This window comes from Elephas maximus, chromosome 4 (genome assembly GCF_024166365.1).
Source record: "Elephas maximus indicus isolate mEleMax1 chromosome 4, mEleMax1 primary haplotype, whole genome shotgun sequence".
Classification (NCBI taxonomy): domain Eukaryota; kingdom Metazoa; phylum Chordata; class Mammalia; order Proboscidea; family Elephantidae; genus Elephas; species Elephas maximus.
In genome coordinates this window covers 83,238,284-83,257,251 of record NC_064822.1, presented here as the reverse complement: position 1 = coordinate 83,257,251, position 18,968 = coordinate 83,238,284, and the positions used below count along the sequence as shown (strand labels likewise).

General features: G+C 39.8%; 1 protein-coding gene and 1 pseudogene across 9 annotated transcripts in view; one reads left to right on the top strand and one right to left on the bottom strand.

Moving 5' to 3' along the window:
- SOX5 (SRY-box transcription factor 5) overlaps positions 1-18,968 on the top strand; it is a 1,155,824-nt gene that overhangs the window by 86,895 nt on the left and 1,049,961 nt on the right. The gene's annotated exons all lie outside the window — the stretch shown is intronic.
- On the bottom strand, positions 14,680-18,311 carry LOC126076274 (uncharacterized; annotated as a pseudogene).

Sequence of the window (18,968 nt, the reverse complement as noted above, 5' to 3'; positions counted from 1 at the left end):
ATTTGTTTGGACAGTTCTGTCCTTTTAATGCCAGTCCTGAGCTACTCATATCCTAATCTGAACTACTGGTAAAGTTATTTTTTAAAAGCCTCCAGGATTGGGGTTTCGATTATCAGGACTAGAAAAATCATGGAATTATTCACACAATTTGAAGCCAGGAACCCCCCCAAATATTATTTTAATTATCTGGCCTATGTTCTCATTATTATTTGTTGAAGTGGTATTCACATTTTCCAGGCTCCATTCTGCTGTGATGTATTATTAGTATTTTGTTGAATAACTTGTGTTTACTGTCTCTACTATTTTAATTTAACCCATTTCAATTTTTCCATCCAGGCTATTCCCCCAATACCTAACCGCTCTTATTCTTTTCTCCATCTGTCATTATCTTGTGGATCCTCTTTTAAATTCCAGTTCCTGAATTTGCTTTAAATCTTTCTCTCCCTTCAAGTCTCTTGTTCCTCTGATACAAAACATTTATTATTCGTAAGTTTTAAAAAATTATCTTCATTAAAGGACCTTATTAATTTTATTATGTGTTTATGTTTTATTTCTACTTTCAGATTTAAACTTTTTAGATTCAACCTGTTTAAAGCAGTGGGTTGGGAAGAATACAACATAAATGAGGCTATAATTATTTAGTGGGCAGAATGCTATCTATTTGGGAGAAAAGGTCCTGAATGTCCAATGGAAAATGATTCCAAAAATATTGTTGACACAATGATTTTCTAAAAGAAAACGAGGACTACTTGTTATCATGCATGTACAGTGTTAATTCCCACTAGGTAAATGTAGTTCAAAGTCTTTAAGAGAATTATTTTGTCATAAGGCAGTCAGTAATGGTAAGAAACCCCAACACACACACACATCATCCATAGTCTAAAATTTGAAGGAATCAATCAGCTGTGATTGATTCGAGACTAAACCACGTGCCATCAAATGGATTCTGACTCATGGCTATCTCATCTGTGTCAGAGTAGAACTGTGCTCCGCAGGGTTTTCAGTGACTGATTTTTTGGAATTAGATCACCGGGCCTTTCTTCTGAGGGGCCTTTGGGTGGACTCAAGCCTTCAACCAGCCTTTTGGTTAGCAGCTACCATTAAGCATTTGCACCACCCAGGGACTCCAATCTAAAAGAAGAAAGCAACAAATTCAGTGTCGGCAAGCAAAAGGCAAAGGTGATTCAAGATTATCTTCAATAAGATATCTTATTTCTGTAACTCATTTTAACACAAGAAAGCATGGTCCCTACCTTCAAGAAGTTTATCATTCTCTGAAGGCTTTAGTAAAATACTGCATTCCTGGCAGCCAATTGGGAATGATCAGAAACAAGCAGCAAGAAAGATTGATGAGTTGAAGGGATTAATGTATGAGAAAAGATTAGAAGAACTAAATATGTAGACTTTGGCGAAATTAGTACTATGGTGAAAGACTATGATAAACAGTCAAATTTACTCCTTTGTAAAGCTTTTGAGACCAAAGACTCTCCATAAAGGCAAGATGATGTTTATCAACACTATAAACTTTGCAAACTTCTTTCAGCACTTTTAAGTCAGAAACATAGAACATCTTGAAATGTAATGGATGATACAAATATAATTCATCTTTATCTTTATGACATAGTATGTATATGATTAAGTACACTTTTCTTATATAGAGAATGAATTATTTAAAACATTTTAGCAAAAGCACTTTCGAAACTTGTATTGTTTGGAGACTGAAATAGTGAAGAAAAAGCAGAAGATTAATTATAAATTAAGTTATATGTGGAGTTAAAAATACGAAAAATACTTAGGAAAACCAATTTAAAACGAATTTATGCTCATTGTAGTCAAACTGTTGTCACCTGGTAGCTAAACATTCAGTGACTAACATGAATGAGTAGGTAATTTGCGTGTTGATCCCATAAACCAGCTACCTTTGTAGGTAAAATGACCTGTGCAGATAGTCATCTTCCCTAAGAGTGGCTGAGAGACCAACTCTGTAGATAATTGTTGATGCAACCTTAAAACAAAGGGGTTCCTCTACTTTGGCAAACCAGAATGATCATAAAATATATAGTTACTCATTTGCTTCTTGATTTTGATCAAGAAGACTGCCCTTGTGATTACCATCTCATCTGAGAGGAAAATTTCTGGTGCATTTAAGCCACTGAATTAATATGCCAAAGAATGGGGATGCCCAAAACAAGTTTTAGTTTCTGTGGTGAGTGATTCAGAAAAGCCTGTAAAAACTTTCACTGAAAGAAAAGATTTCTGTAGAGCTAGGTTAATTCAACTGGTGCTTTCACTTTCCAGAAAAATTCTACCTGGTTTTATTTTTTGTTCTGGATAAAAGAAAAAACATTATCTTCAACACTGAGCTTTATTTTTGAAGACTAGAGAAAAGCCTGATGACTTTTTAAAGGAAAAAATGAGGCATCTATCTAAAATGTCTCTCTCATGAGTCAGCAAATTGTAGAAATAAGTATCATTGTAACAACTTGAGTTGCCCTAAACATTGTTTGAACTGTATTTTCATCATAATTCTCTGTATTCACTCTAGCTGCTATTCTGGTAGAGTGGTAGTAGGGAAATGTATTTATTTATATATGTATGTATATATATGTATATATTTACACACACAAAGTAACAAAGTAAGCCATTCAAAATTGATTTTCCATTAAAGAAAAAATATCAACGTAGTAACATATATCAGTGAGATAATTCAGAGCAACCTTTTAGCCAATACTTGTAAATTTTCAAATGTGCACACATACCGTGTGGCTGATCCACATTTACATGGTTTCCTCTGCTCTATGTGGTTCTTTAAAAGTACCTCCAATAAAAATTTTTAAGCAGTATCATAAAATGAAATCAAGAATGAAAAATTATTCTGAAATGTAAATTTTTCTAGAATGAAGAACTTTGGAATTTCTCCTTTTAGACACGCTTGGTTAATACGTTATTTGTAAAATGGTTGGACAGATTGAATCTCATGAAAAGGTGTGAACTCTTTTTATTTCTTAAGGCGATCTAACATGCCACACCAGGCAAAGATTACTGACATCTTTATTGTATATATTTCTATCAATACTTATAATAGTAATAGTAGTGGGAGAATGTCATTTCTGGTAATATTGAGTGCCAGCATTTCAAAGACTGAAAAATCTATGAGTAAAATTGTTCTTAATACGTTATCATTGCCAAATGAAAGCTGTCCTGATTTCCCCATTCTCTCCTTTGGGGAATTATACTTATCTTTCATTCTGTGTCAAGAGAAACTGTCATTTAAGGGCAATTTCTGTTCCTACACTGGCATATTTCTTTTGTTTATGTACTTTCTTTTCCCATATGGGAATCTTTCTCAATGTGCAAGTGCACGGTTTATCCATGCATAAATGGCAGCACTAGCTACTTCTTTTGCCTTAGGAGTTGTTGCTGTTCGTAGGCGCTGCGTAGGCTGGGTACTGGGAGGAAGGGCAATTTTCCTGTAATGTCTGAAGTTAAAGATAATTCTATTAACATGTCTTGTTTTTCTACTTGAAAATTTTTAGCTTACAAGGTTTTTGATGGCTACATTAAGTAGTATGATCATGAATAATCCGTCTCCCAGTTCACATCAGACACACTTACCAAAGGATATTTTAAGAATTAACGTTAAAATATTTCAGGGCTTAGGTAAATTGTCCCATACAGGCAGATAATCCAGATATGCTGAGATCCTTGAGGGCAGAAGGAAGCCCACTCTTGAGAACTCAGCGTGGCCTCATGGTTTAGCACGCAGGCTCCAGGCCAGCCCAGCTCAGTCCAGACAGCTCTTCCACCACTCACTAGCTGTGGGACCTTGGCTAGTTAGTTATTTATGTCTTTGTGTCTCCGTTATCTGCTTCTAAACGTAGGAATTGAATTGCTCTCAGAACTAAATGAGTTAATACTGGCTAAGTGTGCTTAAAAATAGAGAATGATACATAGAGGTATCCAGTCAGCATTAGCTTTTCTTTTTCTTCTTATTTTCTGTTGTGTTTAAGTGGAGGATTACAGCATAAATTAGCTTCTCTTTCAAAAACTCATACACAAATTGTTTTGTGACATTGGTGCAATCCCTGCAATGGGTCAGTACTCTCCCCCTTTCCATTTACACCCTGGGTTCCCCAGGTCTATTGATCCAGGTTTCCTGTCCTTTCCTGCCTTCTTGTCTTTGCTTTTGGGCAGATGTTGCCCGTTAGGTCTCCAGTACTTGACTAAGAAACACAGTCCTCCTGTATGTTTTTTGTTTTACAACCCCTTGTCATCAAGTTGATTCCAACTCAGCAAACCTACAGGACAGAGTAGAACTACTTCTCATAGAGTTGCCAAGGAGCGCCTGGTGGATTTGAACTACTGACCTTTTGGTTAGCAGCCATAGCACATAACCACTATACCACCAGGGTTTTGTTTTGTTTTATAGGCCTATCTGATCTTTGGCTGAAAGGTGGACTTTGGGTGGAGCTTCAGTTCTGAGTTAGCAGGATGTCTGGGGCCATAATTTCAGGGGTCCGTCCGGTCTCTGTCAGACCAGTAAGTCTGGTCTTTGTGAATTTGAATTTTTGCCCCACTCTGTCCCAACCCTCTATTGTGATTCCTGTTGGAGTGATTGGTGGTGGTAGCTGGGCACCATCTAGTTCTTCTGGGCTCAGGCTGGTGGAGCCTGTGGTTCGCATAGTCCGTTAGTCCTTCGGACTGATATTTTCTTTTTGTCTTTGGTTTTCTTCATTGCCCTTTACTCCAAACCTGATGGGATTAATAGATGTATTTTAGATGGCTGCTCACAAGCTTTTAAGACCCCACATGCTGTTCACCAAAGTAGGATGTAGAACATTTTCTTTATAACCTATGTTATACCAGTTGACCTGCAGATCCCCCAAGACTATGCTCCCTAGCCCTCAGCCCCAGTAACTCAGTCCCTCAAGGTGTTTGGATGTGCTAGGAAGCTTCTGTGGCTTTGCCTAGGTCAAGTTGTGCTCAATTTCCTTCTTTTCATCAAAGTTAACACTTGTCCTTTTCACCAAAGTTAACATTTGTCTACTGTGTGGTTAGTGATTCCCTTCCCCACCACTCCACTCCCTTATAACCCATCAAAGATTGTTTCTTTCTGTGTGTAAACCTTTTTTTGAGTTTTTATAATAGTGCTCTCATACAGTATTTATCCCCTTGTGATTGACTTATTTCACTCAGCATAATGGCCTCCAGATTCATTCGTGTTGTGAGATGTTTTGCAGATTCCTAATTGTTCTTTATCAATGCATAATATTCCTTTGTGTGTATGTACCGTAATTTATTTATCCATTTATCAGTCACCTCATAGGCATATGAAAACTGGACAATGAATAAGAAAGACCGAAACAAAATGGACACCTTTGAATTATGGTATTGGGGAAGTATATTGAATGTACCCTGGACTGCCAGAGGAACCAAAAGATCTGTCTTGGTAGGAGTACAGCCAGAATGCTCCTTAGAAGGAAAGATGATGAGACTACGTCTCACATACTTTGGACGTGTTATCAGTAGGGAACAATCCCTGGAGAAGAAAATCATGCTTGGTAAAGTAGAGGGTCAGCGAAAAGAGGAAGACCCTCTAAAAGATAGATTGGCACAGCAGCTGCAACAATGGGCTCAGGCATAACAACAATTGTGAGGGTGAGGCAGGGCTGGGCAGTGTTTCGTTCTGTTGTACATAGGGTTGCTATGAGTCAGAATTGATTTTATAGCACCTGACAACAACAGCAAATCATCTGTTGATGGGCAGTTAGGTTGTTTCCGTCTTCTTGCTATTGTGAATAATGGTGCAATGAATATGAGTGTGCACATGTCTATTTGTGTGATGGGTCTTATTCTCTAGGATACGGTCCTAAGAGTGGAACTGCTGGATTGCATGGTATATCTATTTCTAGCTTTTTAAGGAGGCGCCATATTGTTTCCAAAGTGGTTATATCATTTTACATTCCCACCAGCAGTGCATAAGAGTTCTAGTCTGCTTGCAACCTCTCTAACATTTGTTATTTTCTGTTTTTTTGATTCATACCTGTAATGTTGGGGCAAGATGGTATCTCATTGTAGTTTTAATTTGCGTTTTCCTAATGGCTAATGATCATGAGCATTTTCTCATGTGTCTGTTAGCTGCCTGAATGTCTTCTTTGGTGAAGTGTCTGTTCATATCCTTTGCCCATTTTTAAATCAGATTGTTTGTCTTTTTGTTATTGAGGTGTTGGAATATTCTGTATATTTTAGACATTAGACCCATGTTGGACATGTTGTAGCCAAAAAAAATTTTTTTTCCCCCAGTCAATTCTCTCTCTTATTTTTTTTGGTGAAGTTTTTTTTTAATAAATGTTCAGTTTTTAGGAGCTCCCAGTCATCTACTTTATCTCCTGGTGTTTGTGCATTATTAGTAATGGTTTGTATTGAATTTATGCCATGTACTAGGGCCCATAGCATTGTTCCTAATTTTTCTTCCATAATCTTTATTGTTTTAGGTTTTATATTTAGGTCATTGATCTGTTTTAAGTTTTTGTGTATGGTGTGAGGTATGAGTCCTGCTTCATTTTTTTTTTTTACAGATAGACATCCAGTTTTGCCAGCACTATTTGTTTAAAAGACTGTCTTTTCTCCATTAATGGACTTTGGTCCATTGTCAGAGATCAGCTGACCATGTTGTTGTTGTTAGTAGGTGCAGTCTAGTTGGTTCTGACTTATAGTGAACCTGTGTACAACAGAATGAAACACTGCCTGATGCTGCACCATCCTCACAATCGTTGTTATGCTTGAATCCATTGTTGCAGCCACTGTGTCAATCCATCTCGTCGAGGGTCTTCCACTTTTTCATACCTCTCTATTTTACCAAGAATGATGTCCTTCTTCAGAGACTGATTCCTCCTAACAGCATGTCCAAAGTATGTGAGATGTAGTCTTGCCATCCTTGCTTCTGGTTTTACTTCGTCCAAGACAGATTGTTGGTTCTGCTGGCAGTCCATGGCATATTCAATATTCTTCGCCCAACACCACAATTCAAAGGCATTAATTCTTCTTTGGTCATCCTTATTCATTGTCCAGCTTTTGCATGCATATGAGGTGATTGAAAACACCATGTCTTGGGTCAGGCACACATTAGTCTTCAAGGTGACATCTTTGCTTTTTAACACTTCAAAGAGGTCTTTTCAGCAGATTTGCTCAATGCAGTGTGGTGTTTGATTTCTCGACTGCTGCTTCCATGAATGTTGACTGTGGATCCAAGTAAAGTGAAATCCTTAACAACTTCAATCTCTCTTTTCTCCGTTTATCATGATGTTGCTTATTGGTCCAGTTGTGAGGACTTTTGTTTTCTTAATGTTGAGATGTAATCCATACTGAAGGCTGTGGTCTTTGATCTTCATCAGTAAGTGCTTCAAGTCCTCTTCAAGTTCAGCAAGGAAGGTTGTGTCATCTGCATATTGCAGGTGGTTAATGAATCTTCCTCCAATCCTAATGCCATGTTCTTCTGCGTATAGTCCAGCTTCTTGGATTATTTGCTCAGCATACAGATTGAATAGGTAAAGTGAAAGGATACAACCCTGACACACACCTTTCTTGACTTTAAATCACTCAGCTGACCATAGGTGGATGGATTTACCTGTGGGTTCTGCATTCTGTTCCATTGGCCTGTGGGTCTGTTGGTGTACCAGTACCAGGCTGTTTTGACTACTGTGCCTGCTGTATAGTAGGCTCTGAGTTCAGGTAGTGTGAGACTGCCTACTTTGTTCTTTTCTTCAATAATGCTTTGTTTATTCAGGGCCTCTTCCCTTCCCATATAAATTTGGTGATTAGTTTTTCCAGCGCGATGATGAATGCTGTTGGTGTTTGGATCCGGATTGCATTATATCTGTAGATCACTTTGAGTAGGATTGACATTTTCACAATGTTGAGTCTTCCTGTCGATGAGGGATGGCATGTTTTTCGTTTATGTCTCATTTTGTTTCTTGCAATAGTGTTTTGTAGTTTTCTTCGTATAGGTTTTTTATGTACCTGGTTAGATTTATTCCTTATTATTTTATCTTTTTAGGGATTATTATAAATGGTTTTGTTTTCCTGATTTCCTTTTTGAAGTTCTCTTTGTTTGTGTGTAGGAATCAAATGGATTTTTGTATGTTACTTCTTTATCCTGCTACTCTGCTGAATCTATTAGCTCCAGTAGTTTTCTCTTGGAATCTTTGGGGTTTGCTATGTATAGGATCATGTCCTCTGTGAACAGGGATAGCTTTTTCTTCCTTTCCAATTTGGATACCCTTTGTCTTGGTCATCTAGTGCTGCCATAACAGAAATACCACAAGTGGATGGCTTTAACAAAGAGAAATTTATTTCCTCACAGTAAAGTAGGTTAGAAGTCCAAATTCAAGGTGTCAGCTCCAAGGGAAGGCTTTCTCTCTCTGTTGGCTGTAGAGGAAAGTCCTTGTCCTCAATCTTCCCATGGTCAAGGAGCTTCTCAGATGCAGTGACCCCATGTCCAAAGGACGTGCTCTGCTCCTGGTGCTACTTTCTTGGTGGTATGAGGTCCCCAACTCTCTGCTTGCTTACCTTTATTTTTATCTCTTGAGAGATAAGAGGTGGTGCCCGCCTTACCCCAGGGAAACTCCCTTTACCTTGGATCAGGGAGGTGACCTGAGGAAGGGTGGTATTACAATCCTACCCTAATCCTCTTTAGCATAAAATTACAATCACAAAATAGAGGACAACCACACAATACTGGGAATCATGACCTAACCAAGTTGACACATATTTTTTGGGGGGACACAATTCAATCCATGACACCCTTCATTTCTTTTTCTTGTTGCATTGCCCTAGCTAGGACATCTAGCATGATGTTAAATAGGAGTGGTGATAAAGGGCATCATTGTCTTGTTCCTGTCCTCAGAGGTAATGCTTTCAGTCTCTCTCCATTGAGAATGATGTCAGTTTTGTATAGATGCTCTTTATGTTGCAAAACTTTCCTTCTATTCCTATTTTATTGAGAGTTTTTATCAGGAATGGGTGTTGGATTTTATCGAATGCCTTTTCTATGTTGATTGAGATGATCGTGTAATTCTTTTGCTCTCTTTCTGTGGTGGATTAAATTGATTGATTTTCCAATGTATAACTATTCTGGTATAAAAAAAAAAAAGTATACCTGATATGAATCCCACTTGGCTGTAGTGTATTATTTTTTTTTTTTGATATGATGCTGAATTCTACTGACTAGAGTTTTGTGGGGAATTATTGCATGTATATTCATGAGACATATTAGTTTGTAATTTTGTATTTTTTCTTTTTTTGGTGTCTTTGCCTGGCTTTGGTATCAGGGCTATGCTGGCTTCATAAAAATAATTCAGAAGTATTCCTTCCTTTTCTATGTTCTGAAATAGTTGTGGTGTAAGCTCTTTCTTGAATGTTTGGTAGAATTCTCCAGTCAAGCCGTCTTAGTCAGGGCTTTTTTTTGTTGTTGTTGGGTTTTTTTAAATTAGCTTTTTAATATCTTTCTTGTTGTAGGTCTGTTCAGATTTTTCTACTTCTGTTTGTGTTAGTTTATGTAGGTAGTGTGTTTCTAGAAATTTGTCTATTTCCTCTAGATTCTCAAATTTGTTGGAGTATAATTTTTCATAGTACTCTGTTATGATCCTTTTTATTTCAGTTGCATCTATTATAATGAGCCCATCTCATTTTTTATTTGGATTATTTGCTTCCCTTTCCATTTTTCTTTTGTTAGTTTTGCCAGTGATTTGTTGATTTTGTCGCTCTTTTTAAAGAGCCAACTTTTGGTCTTGTTGATTCTATTATTTTTCTGTTCTCTATTTCATATATTTCTGCTTTAATCTTTATTATTTCCTTTCTTCTGATGGCTGTGGGCTTCTTTTGGTGTTCTCTTTCTATTTGTTCATGTTGTAGGGATAACATTTGGATTTGGGGCTATCTTCCTTTTTTGATGTGTGTGTTTATTGCTATAAATTGGCCTCTGAGCACTGCCTTTCCTGTGTCCCAAAGGTTTTGGTATGATGTAGTTTCATTATTATTTGATTCTAGGAATTTCTGTATTCCTTCTTTTACCCAGTTGTTTTTAAGCAAGGTGCTATTTAATTTCCATGTATTTGATTTTTTTTTCCTTGCTGTTCACATTATTGATTTCTACTTTTATGTCGTGGTCAGAGAAGATGCTTTATATTATTCTGATGTTTTGAATTTTATTGATGGTTGATTTGTGGCCTAAAATGTGGTCTTTTCTAGAGAATGTTCCATGTGCATTGGAAAAGAATGTATACTTAGAATGTATACTTTGCTGCTGTTGGTGAAGTGTTCAATATATAAGGTCAAGTTGGTTGATTTTGCTGTTGGGTGAAGTGTTTGATATATATCTATAAGATCAGATTGGTTAATTTTATCCTTTGAAGCTTCTGTATCTTTGTTGAGTTTCCTTTTAGATGTTCTATTCATTACCAAAAGTTGTTGTGCTGAAGCCTCCTACTATTATTATGGGACTATTTCTTTTTTCAGTGCTGTTAGAGTTTGATTTATGTATTTTGGAGCCCTGTAATTGGGCGTGTAGATATTTATTAAGGTTATGTTTTTTTCGTGGATTGTCACTTTAATCATTATATAACATCCTTCTTTGTCTTTCATGGTTGATTTTACATTAAAGTATGTTTTACCTAGTATTAGAATTGCCACACCTGCCCTTTTTTGGTTACTGCTTGCTTGATAAATTTTTTTCTATTGCTTGATTTTTTAACATATTTACGTCTTTGTGTCTAAGGTGTGTCTCTTGTAGACAGTGTATTGATGGGTTGTCTTTTTTCTTCCATTCTGCCACTCTTTGTCACTTTACCAACACATTTAAGCCAATTACATTAAGAGTGATTATTGATAGGTATGAGTTTATTGTTGTCATAATGTTGTGTGTGTTTTTCTTTTTCTTGTGGTGCTGACATTTTCTTTGTTCCTCTTACTTGTGTTGAGATCCTTTTGTATGTGAATTTTCTTTTATTTTTATAGATTTTGTGTTGCGATGATTAAAATTATATGTCAACTTGGCTGGGCCATGATTTTCAGTGTTTTGGCAGTTATATAATGTTGTGATCTCTTCCCTGTTGAAATTTGGTATGTGATCACCCCCATGGTGGAATCTGCTGAGTGGTACCGGTGGTGGTGGGGCCTGTGGTGGCTCACTGCCCCCTCAGCCTTCATCTCTCTGCCTCCTGCTACCTACTTCCTTCCTGCTCACCTTGGAAAAGTTGTTGGCTTGTTTTGGATCCAGCAGCTGTCTCTTGTCTGACCTCTGGTTCTTGGGACTTGAGCTGGCAGCTTACCTGTCCATCTTGAGATTTGCCAATCTTCACGGCCTGCGAGCAAGAGTACTGCTCCCCAACCTGCCTGTCTTGGGTTTACAAGCCCCTGCAGCTAAGTGACTCAGGAGAAACCTTGCGGTCTTTCCTGCCAACCTTGGGGATTCCACAACCATCACAACCTGTGAGTGGGACCCCTGCTCTCCAATCTGCTCATCTTGAGTTCACCAGCTTCTGTGGCTCCATGAATTGGGAAATGACTCCATCCCGATCCAGGGACTTGGGATGTTCCAACCCCTACAACTGTGTGAGCTGTTTTCTTAATGTAAATCTCTGTATTATATATTTATAGACATTACTGGTTTTGCATCTCTAGAGAATCCAGCCTCAGACATGTGTTTACTGAGACTACGTTTTCCTTCTTTTTTAATCTGATGAATATGTTTGTTATTTTTCTTTATGGTTACCTTGAAATTTACCTTTATCTTCCTAAGTTTGAGTCAGTCTTTTATTCCTTGATATCACCTTGACTTCCTCTTCATTTGAAAACTTATTCCCCTTTTATTGTTTTGACATTGTCATCATTTACAGATTGACACCTTTTTTTCCCTGTTTTAAGTCTTTTAGCTTTGTTTTATTATTGAGAGTTGTTTACCTAGGTTGGTATCTGGCTTGTCTGATGTTGTTGCTTCTCTAACTGAAGGACTCCATTTAATATTTCTTGTAAATTTTTTTTTCGGTTTTTATGAATTCTCTTAATTTCTGTTTACCTGGAAACATCCTATGTTCACCATCATATTTGCAAGAGAGCTTTACGGGATATATTATCCTTGGCTGGCAGTTTTTTTCTATCAAGATTTTGTATTTGTCATTCCATTGCTTTCCTGTCTACATAGTTTCTGCCTAGTAATCAGAGTTTAGTCTCATTGTTTCCCCTTTGTAAGTGACTTTTCATTTTCTTTTTTAGCAGCTTTCAGTATTCTTTGTCTTCGGTTTTGGCAAGTTTTTTTACGATATGTCTTGGCTAGGTTCTTTTGTGATATGTCATATATGAGGTTTGTTAAACTTCTTGAATGGTCAGCTTTTCTTCTTTCATGATGCTTGGAAAGTTTTCTCCTGGCAAATCTTCAGTAGTCTTCTCTGTATTTTCTATCCCCCCACCCCCATTCTGGAACTCTGATTACACGCAAATTTTTGCTCTCGATTGTGCCCCACGTAATTTTTAAGTTTTTTTCATTTCTTTATTCTTTTTTCTGATTTTTCCTTAAACACTGTGTTGTCTGTGGATTTGTCTTCAATCTTGCTGATTCTGCCTTCTGTTGTTTCAGATATTTTCCTTAAACCTTCTATTGAGTTGTACATTTCTGAAATTTTGTTGTTTGTATTTTAGATTTTTAGTTGCTGCTTTTGTATAACTAATTGTTTATGTATTTTGACGTTTTGTTCTTATATTATTTTCCTGAATTCTTCTATTGCTTTGTCTGTGTTATTCTTGATTTTGGCTGTTTTCATTGGTTTTGTCTGTGTTTTCCATGATTTTGTCTATTTTTTCCTTTTGTGTGTATTTTCCTTGATCTCTTTCCTAATCTCTTGGAGAGCTCTTAATGTTAGTCTTTTGAATTCCATATCAGGAATCACTGCCTTTTCTTTTACTGAAAGGTTATCTGTTTCTTTATTTTGGTCACTTACTGGAACCATCTTGTCCTGCTTTTTTATATGTTTCAATATTGTTTGCTGTATCTGAGACATTAAGGTACTATTTTCTGTATTTATTGATTGTGTGTTCATTTGTTTTATCTTGCTTCTTCATTTTGTTTTCATATGTCAGGGCAGAGGGGCTGGGAATGCTTTGCTACTTGCTTGTCTGTGGATAAAATAGCTCTGACCACCTTGTCTGGGTGGGCACGGCAGCAGCAGGCAGGGCAACTCTGCTTCACTCTGTACTGGTTTAGTGAGGTAGCTGTGGGCAGACTGGGTAGGCACTGTTTGCCTCCTGGTGTTTTTCCAGTGTTGTAGGGGCATTCACAGTTTCTTGCCAGAGAGCTGGGGGTGTTAGACAGAGAGTCGTATGGGCTCACTTCCCTCCATTTAGTAGCTGGTTGAGTGGGTGGAGGGGAGGGGCAGTGTGAGCCTGATGTGGCAGCGGGCCTGAATTGAGGATGGTCTTGCCATAGTGGCATCACAAGTGCCGGCAGGCAGAGGCATTGGCATACAGGGCTAGGTAGGGGGAACAAAGAAAAGAGAGACAGAAAGAAGAAAAAAAGGTAATTGACTGCTGGGGGTAAGGTCGACCCAGGGTGATGGCACACCAGTAGCTCTCTAGGTTAGCAGCACAGTGTGGCTGTCATGAAGAGCTGGGGGTGGTGTACAGGGCAGAAGGGTGAGAGGTGGGAAAGCGTGTTTCTCTGGTTATTCTGTCTTGTGTTGGGAACTCTGTGGAGATGCCTTCCTGTTCTCCCTGTCCAGGGTCACTTCTGGCTGTGATCTAAGATGGTGAAGCTGTGCTGTGTTAGTTGGCAGGTGATCTCCACTTCATATCCGCCTTAGGCTGGGTTCTCTAGAGAAGCACAGCCAGGAAAGCATATATACATATATATAGAGAGATTAATATCACAAAAATCAGCTCATGTGATTGTAGAGGCTGGAACATCCCACATCCATGGATCAGGATAGAGCTTACTTCTGATTTACATAGCTACAGGGGCTGGCGAACCCAAGATTGGCAGTTTGGAGAGCAGAGCTCTTGCTCACTGGCTGTGAAGTTTGATGAGTCCCAAATCGGCAGGCAAGACCACAAGGCTTCTCATGATTCACGTAGCTACAGGGGCTGACAAACCCAAGATCAGCAGGTAAGCTGCTAGCTCAAGCCCCAAGAACCAGAGGTCAGATGAACAAGAGGCAGCTAGCTGCAGGATACAGAACCAGCCAAAAGCCTTGGCAAGGTGAGCAGGAAGGAAGTAGGCAATGGAGGGTAGAGAGATGAAGGCTGAGGGGGCAGTGAGCCACCACAGGCCCTGCCACCGCTGGTACCACTCAGCAGATTCCATCATGGGGGTGATCACATATCAAATTTCAACAGGGAAGTGATCACAACATTCAGCTGCCAAAACACTGAGAATCATGGCTCGGCCAAGTTGATAAACAGTCTTAACAATCACAGTTCACCCCTTGTTGATTTGGCACCTGTACGCATCTCCCCAAACCATATATAATCTCTTAATACAGACAGTTACAAAGTCATACTTGTGCCTAACATGATGCAACTAACACATGTACAACTGAAAACGCACTAGCCCTGTTTACATCTTATATTTTATGAATGAATATTTTTATAAGTGAATGTTTTATATTTACAAAGCAGGAATACTCATAACAATTACAGTCCTCGTTTCTGTAACTGGTTACATGGCCGTAACTGGTGTTTAGAACTACCTTCTTCCACCACCTATTCTGTATTCCTGTTGCCCTCAGCAAGCACCTCAGCTGGTCATGGTTCCTTGCTTGGTGGGGTGACCCAAACCTCCATTCCTGAAGGGTTTGGGCCATTAGTAGTCATGTTGGAATTGGGTTGCATAGTAGTACTAAGAGACGCCTTAAGGGGTCCCCTGCATTCCACACATACGCTTCTTTACCTCCATTATGTAATATCAATCGGATTTCCTCTTGGTAATCACGATCAGTCACACCAGTCAGTATGGTAATTCCCTTCTTTGCCTATCGATCCATAGGCATAAAGAGCCCAAAGTGGCCAGGTGGCATTCTTAGCTTCCAGTTCAGTGGAATCAGTGATGTGTCTCCAGGTGGGAGTATTCCTTCCATTGGAACTAAAACCTCTTGACTTGCAGAGCATAAGGTCATGGGGACAGGAAGGAAAAATCTTGCCACTGGGTCACTAGAGTGGTGCCACTCCCATTTCCACCCCTTGATTCCTGGACCCATGAATCCTGGGTATGGGAGAAACAGCAGCATATATTGGACACTAGTTTAGAGCATATATAGCCTCCTGGAGAATGCTGACCCAATCCTGCAAGATATTGCCACCTACCTGGCACTGTAATTGTGTCTTTAGGAGGCCATTCCATTGTTCTATCAAGCCAGCTGCTTCAGGATGATGGAGAACATGGTAAGAATAGTGAATTACATGAGCATGGGCCCACTGCCACACTTCATTTGCTATGAACTGAGTCTCTTGATGAGAGGCAATGCTGTATGGGATAACATGATGGTGGATAAGACATTCTGTAAGCACGGATGGTAGTTTTGGCAGAACCAATGCATGCAGAGAAGGCAAATCCATTTCCAGGGTAAGTGTCTGTTCCAGTAAGGACAAAATGCTGCCCTTTCCATGATGGAAGTTGTTCAATGTAATCAACTTGCCACCAGGTTGCTGGCTGATCACCTCGAGGGGTGGTGCCATATAGGGGACTCAGTGTTGGTCTCTGCTGCTGGCAGGTTGGGCATGCAGCAGTGGCTGTAGCCAAGTCAGCTGTGGTGAGTGGAAGTCCATGTTGCTGGGCCCATGAATAACCTCCATCCCTACCACCATGGGCATGAGTCCATTGAGCAATGATGGGAGTAGCTGGGTAAAGATGATGACTGGTTTCCACAGAACACGTCATCCTATCTACTTGATTGTTAAAATCATCCTATGCTGAGGTCACCCTTGTTGAGCGTTCACATGAGACACAAGTTTAGTTCTTTGGCCCATTCAGAGAGGTCTATCCACATATACCTCTTCCCCATAAATCCTTGTCTCCAATTTTCCAATCACGTTCCTTCCAAGTCTCTGTCTATCCAGCCAAACTACTGGCCATAGCCCATGAATCAGTGTACAGTTGTGCATCTGGCCATTTCTCCTTCCAAGCAAAGTGAACAACTAGGTGCACTCCTTGAAGTACTACCCATTGGGGAGATTTTCCTTTACGATTGTCCTTCAGGGATGTCCCAGAAGGGGCTGTAGTGCTGCCGCTGTCTGCTTTTGAGTGGTGCCTGCATATCACGCAGAACCATCTGTAAACGTAAACCAGGCTCAAGTTTTCTCTCCCTCAGCCAACTGATCATAAGGAACTCCCCATGAGGCCATAGGCGCAGACTGGGAGATGGAAGGTAATGTGACAGGCGTGGAGACCATGGGCATTTGGGCCACTTCCTCTTGCAACTTGTGCCTTTAAGTCCTGCTTGGGCCCGATCTAGTATATACCACTTCATTTAATGATGGAGTGCTGCTTTGCACGTCCAGCTTTATGACTCTGTGGGTCAAAACGCCCAGTTCATGATGGGCAGCTCAGGCTGCATGGTGACTTGGAATCCCATGGTTAAGAGTTCAGTCTCTACTAAGGCCCAGTAACAAGACAAAGCTGTTCCTCAAAAGGAGAGTAGTTATCTACAGAGGATGGCAGGGTTTTGCTCCAAAATCCTAAGGGTCTGGGCTGTGATTCACTAATAGGGCCTGCCAAAGACTGCAAAGAGCATCTCTATCTGCCACGGACACTTCAAGCACTGTTGGATCAGGTGGATCATATGGCCCAAGTGGTAGAGTGGCTTGCATAGCAGCCTGAACCTGTTGCAGAGCTTTCTCTTGTTTTGGGACCCACTCAAAATTAGCAGCTTTTCGAGTTACTTGATAAATAGGCCAGAGTAGCACACCCAAAGGAGGAATATGTTACCTCCAAAGTCCAAAGAGGCCCACTAGGCATTGTGCCTCCTTTTTAGTTGTGGGAGCAGCCAGATGCAATAACTTATCCTTCACTTTAGAAGGAGTATTTCGATATGCCCCACATTATTGGGTCCTAGAAATTTCACTGAGATGGAAGGTACCTGCATTTTTGTGGGACTAATTTCCCACCCTCTATTACGCAAATGTTTTACCAGTAAGTCCAGAGTCATTGACATTCCTTCCTTACTTGGTCCAGTTAGCACAATGTTATCAGTGTAATGGGCCAGTGTGACATCTTGTGGAAGAAAAAGACAATTAAGCTTTCTGTGGACTAATTGATGACATAGGACTGAACAGTTGATGTAGTTCTGAGGTAGGCAAGTGAAGGTACATTGCTGGCCTTGCCATCTGAAGGCAAACTGCTTCTGCTGGTACTTTGAAACAGGAATGGAGAAAAAGACATTAGCCACATCAATAGCTGCATACCAGGTACTAGAAGATGTATTAATTTGGTCAAGCAATGAAACTACATCTGGGACAGCAGCAATTGGAGTCAATACCTGGTTAAGTTTTTGATAATTCACTATCATTCTCCAAGATCCATCTGTTTTTTGCACAGGCCAGATAGGCGAGTTGAATGGGGATCGCCACCCCTGCACCCTTGAAGTCCTCAATGGTGGTAGTAATCTCTGCAGTTCCACCAGGAATGCAGTATTGCTTTTGGTTTACCATTTTCCTAGGTAGGGGCAGTTCTAATGGCTTCCACTTGGCTTTTCCTACCATAAGAGCCCTTACTCCATTTATCAGGGATTCATTCGTGGGGGTTCAGCGAGTTGCTGAACATACCTGTTCCAATTATTCATTTTGGAACTGGGGAAATCACTCCAGGATGGGTTCACGGACCCACTGGACCTACTGTGAGACAGACATGAGCCAAGACTCTGTTAATCACCTGAACTCCATATGCCCTACTCTGACTGGTGGGTCACGGTGATGTTTTGGGTCTCTGGGATTAGTGTCAGTTCAGAGCCAGTATCTAGTAATCCTGGAAAAGCCTAATTATTTCCTGTTCCCCAATAAACAGTCATTCTAGTAAAAGGTTGTAGATCTTTTTGGGGAAGGCTGGGAGAGAGATTAACAGTATAAATTTTTGGCAGTGTATTGATGTCCTTCCTCAAGGGGACCCAGCCTTCCCTTCATTCAAAGGGTTGTGAGTCTTTAAACTCACTCAAGTCTGGAAATTGATTGAGGGTCTGTGAGTGTGTTCTGGCAATTCAAGTTAGACTGCTGTTCACCTGACCTAGAATTTACCTGTTTGTATAGATCAGGTAAATATTTAGTAGATTTCGCATCTATATCAATGCTGTAAGTCCATATGAGTCAGACTGTAGTGATTATTGCTTTGACTCCGCTGTCCATTACTATAACCACACCCACCTTGTCTTTGTGGATTGAGTGCCGCCACTTGGCCCCTACTGCCGTGGGGTCCAATCAACCCCATTATAGTTAGGTGTCTTAAATCAGTTAGGGTAGTTCACACTGTCACATCTGGTTTACATAAAATAGCAATCACAGCAGTCTTCAAGGATGCTGGAGCTCCCTTCACAAATTTGTTCTTCACAACTGTGGTAAAAAGTGTGTCCTCTGGGGATTCCATGTGTGGGGCCTGTGGTTCTAACCTGATAAATCTGCTCTAGCATGCCAGTTTCCCTAAGCTTTGGATACCTTCTTCTACAGTACACTAAGGCAGGTCTGGTACTTTAACTTGATTTAATGTAGGCCACCATGTAATCCATGCCTCAGCAACCCAACCAAATAAACTGTTAGATCTTTTCTTAACTTCTTGAGCTAAAACATTGACTGAAGAATCTGTTCTTAGTGGCCCATATCAATAAACTCAGACTGATTCATCTTTATGTTCCTTTCACCATTATCTCACACCCTTAATAGCCATTCCCACAGATATTCTCCAGGTTTCTGTTTGTACAAATGTCATGGATTGAATTATG